Genomic DNA, 9,595 nt, shown 5'->3' with positions numbered 1-9,595 from the left:
TAACTCAGAGGTAGTATTTCACAAAATGAACACCGCCTGACCTCTTGTTCTGTCTCTGTCTGCCAGGTAGTGTCCACTCAGTCAACATGTTGTCAATGATTTCTCAGCTTTTAGGGTCAGTCGTGTCTGCTTGACTCTTGGGTCAAACGGAATGCGTTGAACCACGCTTGTGTCTCTCCAGCATTAGTTTACATTTATCATTTTGTTCTGTTTGTACTAAATTTCCAATACTTGGCCGTATTTGTCTTTTATACTATGTGTTCTATGTGGTTTGAGATTTGGCTTTTAGCTGATCTTTCAGTAACATAAACCAATCTTGCATGCATGTTAAACTCTTTTGTGTTTCAAGGTTAGAACTGAGTGGGTTGAAAAGGTTTATTAACTTTGATGACTCACCCTGAGCTTTTGTAGGTGGAAATAATGTGAGTTGTGATGCTCTGAACGCCAACCTTGTGATGAAAGGTTTTTGATGAAGACCTTAAAAAATGTCTTTGACTGTGGCTCACATCTCTGAAAGAAGATGCATGGCTGCCACCAATAAACCTTTTAATTCTGGTATCAACCAGGATTTGATTGGTCGTGTTTTTGCTGGTTTTAGACACCAGTAAGAGGGAGATTGTAGCACTAGACCATTTTTGTGAAGAGGGAACAGAGCCAAAAGGCAAAGCTTTCGATTTACCAGTCGATCAACGTTCCGACCCTTACCTATGGTTATAAACTTTGGGTAGTGACCAAAACAGTGCGATTAATGAGTTTCCTCCATAGGTTGGCCGGATCAACCTTAGAGAAAGGGTCAGGAGCTTGGACAACAGATACGAGACAGCGTATAAACCCACATCATGCTGGAGAGATTATATATCTAATCTGGCCCGGGAACTCCTCGCAATCCCCCAAGAATAGCTGGAAAAGGTTGCTATAGAGAGGAACGTCTGCCCTAATTTGCTGCTGTCTGACCTCGGATAAGCAGCAGAAAACAGATGGATGGATAGACGGACAAAGGTGTACCTTTTTTCACTTCTTTCCCAGCCTTAAAACTTTCTGTAGAGGTTATCATCATTCTTAAACTAATGTGACTATTCTTAAACGCATTTCTATGTGCACAGTTATTGTGCTTCCTAGTGTACATTTGTTTGATGTAAAATGGCTTTTCCTTTGAAATTTGTTATTCTACAGCATCAACAGGTAAATATCCAATTTTTGGCATGTAAGCCATCTTTTGAGGATGCTCAACATATGTTTTTTGCAAAAACTAATACTCCGTTTGCTTCGAGTTTTATATTTTACCTACCAATTCTATCACTTTTCTGTATCTTTTTTCATTTCTATTTGTCTCATTTTCTTTATCATTGTTATGCGGCACAGTGAAAACTGGATTTGACACTAATTCCATCACATTGTCAAATGCTGTCGCTGAGAAATATTAGTTTATTTCACAGGATCCAGGCTAGCCCTGATAGTGTTATTCAGTTCAAGTAGATAGTTACTGTTGTCCCTCATCCAGGAGGTCTCCGGGGTATGGGGAAGGAATTAAAGTCACTGTCATGTTCCTGGAACCCTCCTGAGAATGGCATATACAATCACATCGACTGCTCTGAAAAAGGTCAGCTGCAGGCATATGGAGATGGTTGCCTGGTCAGCAAAAAGGTTTGCTGCCTAACTTCAATTTTTTTTTGTCTAAATTATAAAAAGCTTTATGCATTTAATGGGTGACTGTTGTATGTACAGTTGCTACTGTAGTTTATTTACAATCCGTGTCATATTGTGTTCAGTACTCACATTTGTTTGAAGCGTAAAACTCTTGTTTGGCAAAATAACTGAAAGCCCACTTATTAACCAATCCTGAGGCTTTCAACCACAGTTGAGACAACAAAAAAAGTCTCATGTCTGGGCTCAGTCCCAAATTAAGAACAAGTTCTGAGTCAAAACTAATACTTACCAACACCAACAAGTCCCTGTTTGGTTTCAACACCAACATTTCTCAAGTAAAGTATCAAGTCAAAACTTCAAACTCCCAAATTAAGATTAACAAGTCCCACATCAAGACCAACAAGTATCAAGTCGAGGCAGGTCCCAAAAGAATATAAGTCTCAGATCCCAAGACTGGATAAGCCCATACCAAGTCAGCACCAACAAGTCCCAAGTTAAGTTCCACATCAAGACCAGCACGTCTCAAGTCCCAAGTCAAAACAAACATGTCCCAAGAAAGAACAAGTCTCAAGTCAAATACCATGTCGTGTGTTCTGAACTAAAAAATGTTTATAATTTTAAAAACTGATTATGACCAAATGTAATCATCAGTGGTAGTAATGTGTTGATCTATACAGCTAAACAGATGTTTCTGTATGATAAATAAATAAATAAATGTGGGAAAAGCACCAGGACACAGTTACTTCTTATGGATATATTGTCTATTCTCTTCTATGTGAAATATTTTTCAAGATTTCACCATTTTGTATTATTCTGACACTGTTTATTCAAGAATGAAGTCATGCCGCATGAAGTGACGACAATCCATGTCAGTCCATAAGGGCAGAAACTTTTTGGTGAAATCACTTTATTATCTCCCTTTCACATCTGCAACATGAAAAGGCAGAAGGTCAGACGTGGAAACGTGTTAGAACAGCTGCCTCACAGCATTTCAGTTCATAATATTATTGTTATACTTATTATTTCCTGCCGCCACAATGATATTTGTCTTGCATGTATGCCCCTAGTCTACAGTTCCAAACTGCTGAGAATGAACTGGAATAAAAAACTGAATTAAAGGCGATTACAGCACCCTAAGGTATAATGTCATTATAATTTACAGTGAAATTGCCAGTGTTATTAAAATGAAGCTTTTACAGGTGTTAAATGCTCCAGCCATCCTTTTGCCGCTCTTGTATTCACTATTAGGTAAGCAGATTATGGCCACGCTTCTTGACAACCTTTCAGTTCATAAAGGGGCTCCATTAGAGGGACAACATATGCTTATTAAGTGGACTTCATGTCAATGCACTGTGGGATGTGACAGTGAAAGCCCTTGAAATATCCATTGACACATTCAGCTCACAGACTGACCGCAGCAATAACACAGGAGCATGTAACAGTGCTGTCATCTCAGGGTGATTCACTTTTCGGAGAAACATTTCTGCACAGCCTCGAACGTTTGTGCCTGAGACATATTAAAACGGCCATGATATGTACATGTTGTCTGGGTGAGTGGAGATTTCTTATGAAAGCCCACAACTTCCTTATGGAGCACTAAGATAAGAATGTTTAAAGTTTAATTCAGGCAGCTGGCAGCGTGCCTGTAGGTTGTGCGCACGTAGTAGCATGAGTTTCAATCCCACACTGGATTGACTTTGTTTCATAGCTGTGCTGTGTGCAGCATCGCATTGGTTTTACCCTTATATGTGCACAAAATTGGACTTATGTTAGGAATAATACAGACTCATCAGCAACAGCTGTACCTTACTGGTGTCCCACCGCACGCTGCCATTATTCAGTCTCCCGATCATTTGCATTAATTAGTACGACTGCGATATTTAATACATATTCAACCAATCTCTGAAATATTTGCAGGAGCTTGCAATTCCTGTGATCATTCTATATAAATGCTCTTCTGAAGGTACTGCGGCACAAAGTTTGGCTTTCCAAATAAATCTTGCTCTATCAACAAAAATCTGAAAGTGAAGCGGTTCATGGGAAACGTGGTCCTCATGAGAATCAGGCTACCAATAGTTGTACCTCCTGCATCACTCGAATCATTTAGTGTGTTAGATATGAGTTTATATACTCTTCCGATTGTGAGAAATTGCTTTTTTTTTTTTTTTGCATTCAATAAGTGTTGTTATTAATTTTACATTAATTATTTATTATTCTGAGAGAATTTAAATCACTTATTTTTACAGTCCATATTGCAGTCATAGACACTTTTTTAAGCTTTGTCCTTTTTATACTCTGGGCTTCAAAGTTACAAAGAAAAAAAAAGAAAATTCTGATCATTTAAAGGTGTAATTTTTAAGAATTAAATCTCATCTTGCAATACCAGTGTGTACATTAGGAGCCGATAGTGAAGTCACTGACGTGTCCAAGCAGTGTGCCTTTAGTTTAGTCCCACCGAAATCTGTGACCTATCAGATTCCCTGACCGACATTACATTACATTACATTACATTTAGCTGACGCTTTTATCCAAAGCGACTTACAATAAGTGCATTTCAACCATGAGGGTCCAAAACCCAGAACAACAACAATCAAGAAAATACAATTTCTTCAAGAAAGCCAAACTACAAAGTGCTATCAGTCAGTGTCATTTTAAGTGCTACTAAAGTTCTACTGTTCAAGGTAAAGTCTGAAGAGGTGTGTTTTTAGTTTGCGGCGGAAGTTGTACAGAGTTTCTGCTGTCCTGATGTCGGTGGGGAGCTCATTCCACCATTTAGGAGCCAGGACAGCAAACAGTCGTGATTTTATAGAGTGTTTAGCTCAGTGAGGGAGCGACAAGCCGATTGGTGGATGCAGAGCGGAGAGAGCGGGCTGGGATGTAAGGTTGGACCATGTCCTGGATGTAGACTGGACCCGATCTGTTCACAGCACGGTACGCAAGTACCAATGTTTTGAAACGGATGCGGGAAGCTACTGGTAACCAGTGAAGGGAGCAGAGGAGGAGGAAGAGGAGGAGGAGGAGGACGAGGACGAGGAGGAGCGGAGTAGTGTGAGTGAATTTAGGAGGTTAAAGACCAGTTGAGTTGCGGCATTCTGGATGAGCTGCAGAGGTCAGATGGTACTAACAGGTAGACCTGCCAGGAGGGAGTTACAGTAGTCCAGACGTGAGATGACGAGAACCTGGACCAGAGCCTGGACCAGAACCTGCGCCGCCTTCTGAGTGAGAAGAGGACGTATTCTCCTGATGTTGTGCAGCATGTATCTACAGGAACGTGTTGTTGCAGTGATGTTGGCAGAAAGAGAGAGTTGACTGTCGAGTGTCTCCGAGGTTCCTAGCAGTCAGGGTTGGGGATAACACAGAGTTGTCCAAGGTAGTAGTCAGGTCGAGGGTGGGAGAGTCTTTCCCTGGAAGGAAGAGCAGTTCGGTCTTGTCGAGGTTGGTTTTCAGGTGGTGTGAGGACATCCACCAAGAGATGTCAGTCAGACAGGCAGAGATTTGTGCTGCCTGTGTTTCAGATCGGGGAAAAGAGAGGATCAGTTGGGATCAGTTAACTGCACTATTATAACACAGTGAAGAGAAGCTCAAATCCTCCACTCAGGTGGCACTCCTCCATCTCTTGGCAAGCATCTGCCCAGTCCCTCTGAGAACCCTGTGGTCACTGATCTTGATCAAGGTGTTGAATTTAACTCCCCACTGTGGACAAGACAGCAGAGTCATTGCCAGTGATTTGCCTCAGGGTGAAAGTCAACATTTTCAAACTACTATCTGACACACAAACACAGCCGGCTGGAGAATATTTTTTTTTTACCATCACTAAACAAACAAGGGATATATTAAAAAGTCTGAACAACAACACTGCACAAAATCTCAGATAAGTCCATTAATGCACACACATGCACACGCATGCTAATGTTTCATTATCCTTCCGTCAGTGTTTGTTGTGTCTCTTTCAGTGTCTCTCAACTGCTTTAATTCAACCATGTTTCCAGCTATCCCAGTTTTTTTCAAAAGAAAAGTGGGACTTGAACAAAAGCTGAGTCTGTTCTCGAGACTGGAGAGGTCGCAGACAGCACGGCGTTGTCATAAAATTCACCTTTAAATTTCTATATCCACTCTAACGCCTTCGGTTCTTTATCAGATGAAGAGACACAGTGTGCCAGTGTCAGAAGGGCACTCCTACAAAAGAGTGGAGTGATACAGGTGACCTGACATTTACAGAAAGATAAGCATTTAAAGTTTTATCCACAGGCTCGTGTGTGTGTGTGTGTGTGTGTGTGTGTGTGTGTGTGTGTGTGTGTGTGTGTGTGTGTGTGTGTGTGTGTGCACTCACGTGCAATCAATATGAACTGCATGAACGTGTTTTTTCAGGCTTAACAGCAATAAAAATAAAAGTTATTTACACAGAACTTATGAAACTCAATGATTACAAAATGCTTGGCGGCACCAAACTTTAAACAATTATAGAAAACAATTTAAAAATGAAGGTAACAGTAAAAAGTTACACATTGCAAGAGAGTTAAATTGCTTTAACAATCAAGTCAAAGAATCTGAAAAGTCAAATTATTGTTCTTTGTTCTTTTTCCTTGGGTTTCATTAAGAGTCAAGCTGCTACATAGAGTTTAGAGTCTCTGAAGAGCATGTACTAAAGGACCCATCCATCTATTATCTATATTTATCCAGTAGACGGTCACAGGGGAGGATAACCCAGCTGACACTGTTCGAAAGGCTGGCTACCATCTGAACAGTCTACCACAGGTATGCTTAACAGGATTTAATATCATAATTATCTCATAAAGTAGAGAAGGTGGATGTCAGGTTTCACTGGTACTGTGATTACATCTGAGAATCATCTTCCAAAAGGTGGAAAGAAATACCATACTACACTGTAGTGTAGCAGGGGCATAATAAATACACAAAAGGGTCCCAGAATGGAGCCTTGGGGAACTCCGAAGCTCAGCACAAACATGAAACACGTTCACCAATGAAAACAAAGCGTATTTTGTTTAATACGTAAGTTTAACCTCTTCGGGGCATAAAAGCGGGACCAGATGTGGACGTCTGTCACTGAATGAGTGAAGATTTCAAAGTTACAGCATTGGTTGTGTGAATGCTGCAACTTCCTGTGTCTGTTTCAAATTAAAAGCCCTCTGGCGTTTCTTACGTGGTCCAGCAATATATCAGGTTTTAACTTTGTCTTATTTCTACTGCTTAATAACATACTGAGACTAAAGTAAGCATATTAGTGGAAAAAAAATAAATCAAAACAGCAGAAAAGGGACACTTTCAGAAAACGGAACATAGATCATCGTACTACAACAAAAAATACAAAATATAACACGTGCAGAGGACTATCAGAGTGAATATGATGTGGCAGAGTGTTTTGGAGTAAAGTCGGACAGCCTCACTTTGTCTTCAACGACATACTGAAGTTCAGCAGCAGATCGTGAGCACCTAAAAAGCTTCAAGACTAAAGTAAGAACAATGAAAAGGGCTTGTAAAATCAACTGCAAACATACAAAAAGGACAACAAAGACACACAAAATGACTATCAGGACATGGAGATACAAAATGGCCATAAACAAATGCAAAACAACAACTAAGCGATGGAAAAGGACAACAAAGAGACGCAAAATGGCTACAAACGTGCAAAATGATGAGTAATAGATGAAAAAACAACAACTCAAAATGACACAAAATGAGAAGCTAAAAGCCCAAAAAGGACTGATCTCAAGGACCTGTCCTGTCCTGACCTCGTGTGACACCAACAAGCATCGAAGCACCAGAATATTGAAATAATTTAAACATTTATGTGAGTAAAAAAACAAATATCCTGAAAGCATTTCTAGCACGAGTGAATGCCTTTTGAAAGGAGCCTTTTTACCTTTCCAAGTCAAGCAGCAGGAAACCTTATATGTGTGGGGTGATTTTATCTTTTGTTGCGTTGTTGCTGTCACAAAGGATCAAACACAACTCTGATGCTCAGGTAGAGAAAATATTCAAAGAAATATTCTTATTCATATTGTGTTCATGCTGCATGATCCAGTTGACGCGCGGCACCTTGGCACTTGCTCCCGGCACTCGAAGTGTGCGATATCATGTGCCGCAGCGCTGAGCTGTCGGCGGGACTCAAGGTGATCAACGGGAGGTGAATCGCATCACGAGGAGAGCTAACTTTCTCTCCGGCAGAGTTTCACAAACGAGCGCAGCGTTAAGGTTCTGCGCCTTGTGACGGCACTGAATCAGGCACTCTCCAGCCACTGTGTTTGTACGCTTAATACGCCTGGAGCCACGAAATGTACGTGAAGCCGGGGTGAGAAGAAGGCGAGAGGATAGCTCATGACAGTAGAACAGGCGGGAGCTGCTGGGCTGCGGGAGGAAATGGAGGCATACAGTATACGGTGTGACACATTTCTCTAGCTGCTTCGCTCTTTCCAGCAACACCTTGTCCAAAAAGTGAAAACAATTCGTCAGCTGCCGCCGTCCCTCCGTCAGCGTCTGTCCCGGTCCTTGATCTGTCCAAACGGACTTGACAGAGATCACAATCCTAACTCCACAGTCGTGGACCAAATGAGACACCCAGCTTTGAGTCTGTATTTTTTGTAGCTGTAGGGTGAATTCTCCGATCTGCATGGACCAAGTTGACGTTGCTTCCGGATCTGAAAAATGAGGCTGAGGGCCTTAAACTGCAACACCACCGGAGTGAGAGTCAGATCCACCGCTCGATCCCCCCCCCAGCTCACCCAAATATGGTCACGACCGGCTCCAAACCGCTCCGAACTAGCAAGATGGCGGCAGACAAAATCCAAACTCGAGGTTTCATAACGGCCGTTCGCAAACCAGCGGGTGACGTCACCGCTGGTTGATTCTTGGCTAAGACAGAAGAGTGTGAGAAACTTAGCTTCCGATCTTTCCGGTTTATCGTAAATGGACTTTAAACTAGGCTTCATATTGACTCAGAGTTCTAGTAAAAGAGTTGTTGACCAATGAACGTTCAAGGCTGTGTGTGTATTTGTGTTGAGAGGAAAGCACAGAAGTCTGACATACTTTATACTGTGTATCATTTATTTAAAGGTACAGTGTTTCTTTATTTTAAAAAGTTACTGTATGCAGCAGGGATCATTGGCTGAACATGGTTCCACCGTTGACTGTTTTCCTTGCCTTTGATCGTGCTCTTTCTCTGTGGGTGGTGGTATTGAGCAGGAGAATTGATCATGAAAACGGAATTTAAAAAAATATATATTTTAATGAGTGCCGCTCTGCTGATCACACATACGGCAAACAGACTAATGAGCTTTAGAAGTGTGCTGTAGAGCAATTTGCACAGCGTTAAATAGACTCTATTAACACACAAGATCAGGGATGGAAATCATTTGTGTTGCTCTGTGCTGCTGTTTCTTAAAACCAGCCTCTTAATTAGTCTCTTGATCGCCTCCCCACACAGACTTATGCACAGATTTATGTGTCGTGTGCAAGTCACCCTTTTGGTTTGTGAACTGCTGTTATGAAGCCTCAGGTTCAGATATTGGCCCTCACCATATTGCCAGTTCGGAGCGGTTTGGAGTCAGAAGGGACCATAAATCGGGGGGGGGCAGTGAATCTGACTCGATCCTATTGACCTCTAGTGGCCGTCAGTGGTATTGCAGTTTATGGCATGTCCACATTGGCCTAATTTTTCCGACCCGGAAGTTAAGTCCAATTATATAAACAGTCAATAGTTTTGACAATTAAATCTAAGCGAACCATCAGCCTCTGGCTGTAGCTTTATGGTTAGCTTCATATTTAGTGAATGGTGTCGATCTCATCTGTTAGTGGGTCAATCGTTAACACATCCTTTGATGCTTTTACTGTGCTCATTTTTTTGTATCTACTCTGGTCTTGTTTGATCATGAATGAATCAACTGAATAGTTTGCTGGATTGATGCGGATCTCGGTGACACACAGAATAGTG

This window comes from Embiotoca jacksoni, unplaced genomic scaffold (genome assembly GCF_022577435.1).
Source record: "Embiotoca jacksoni isolate LCO1_2020_lvr unplaced genomic scaffold, fEmbJac1.0.p SCAF_20, whole genome shotgun sequence".
In the NCBI taxonomy this organism is placed as follows: domain Eukaryota; kingdom Metazoa; phylum Chordata; class Actinopteri; family Embiotocidae; genus Embiotoca; species Embiotoca jacksoni.
Note: the sequence above shows the minus strand (reverse complement) of the source record.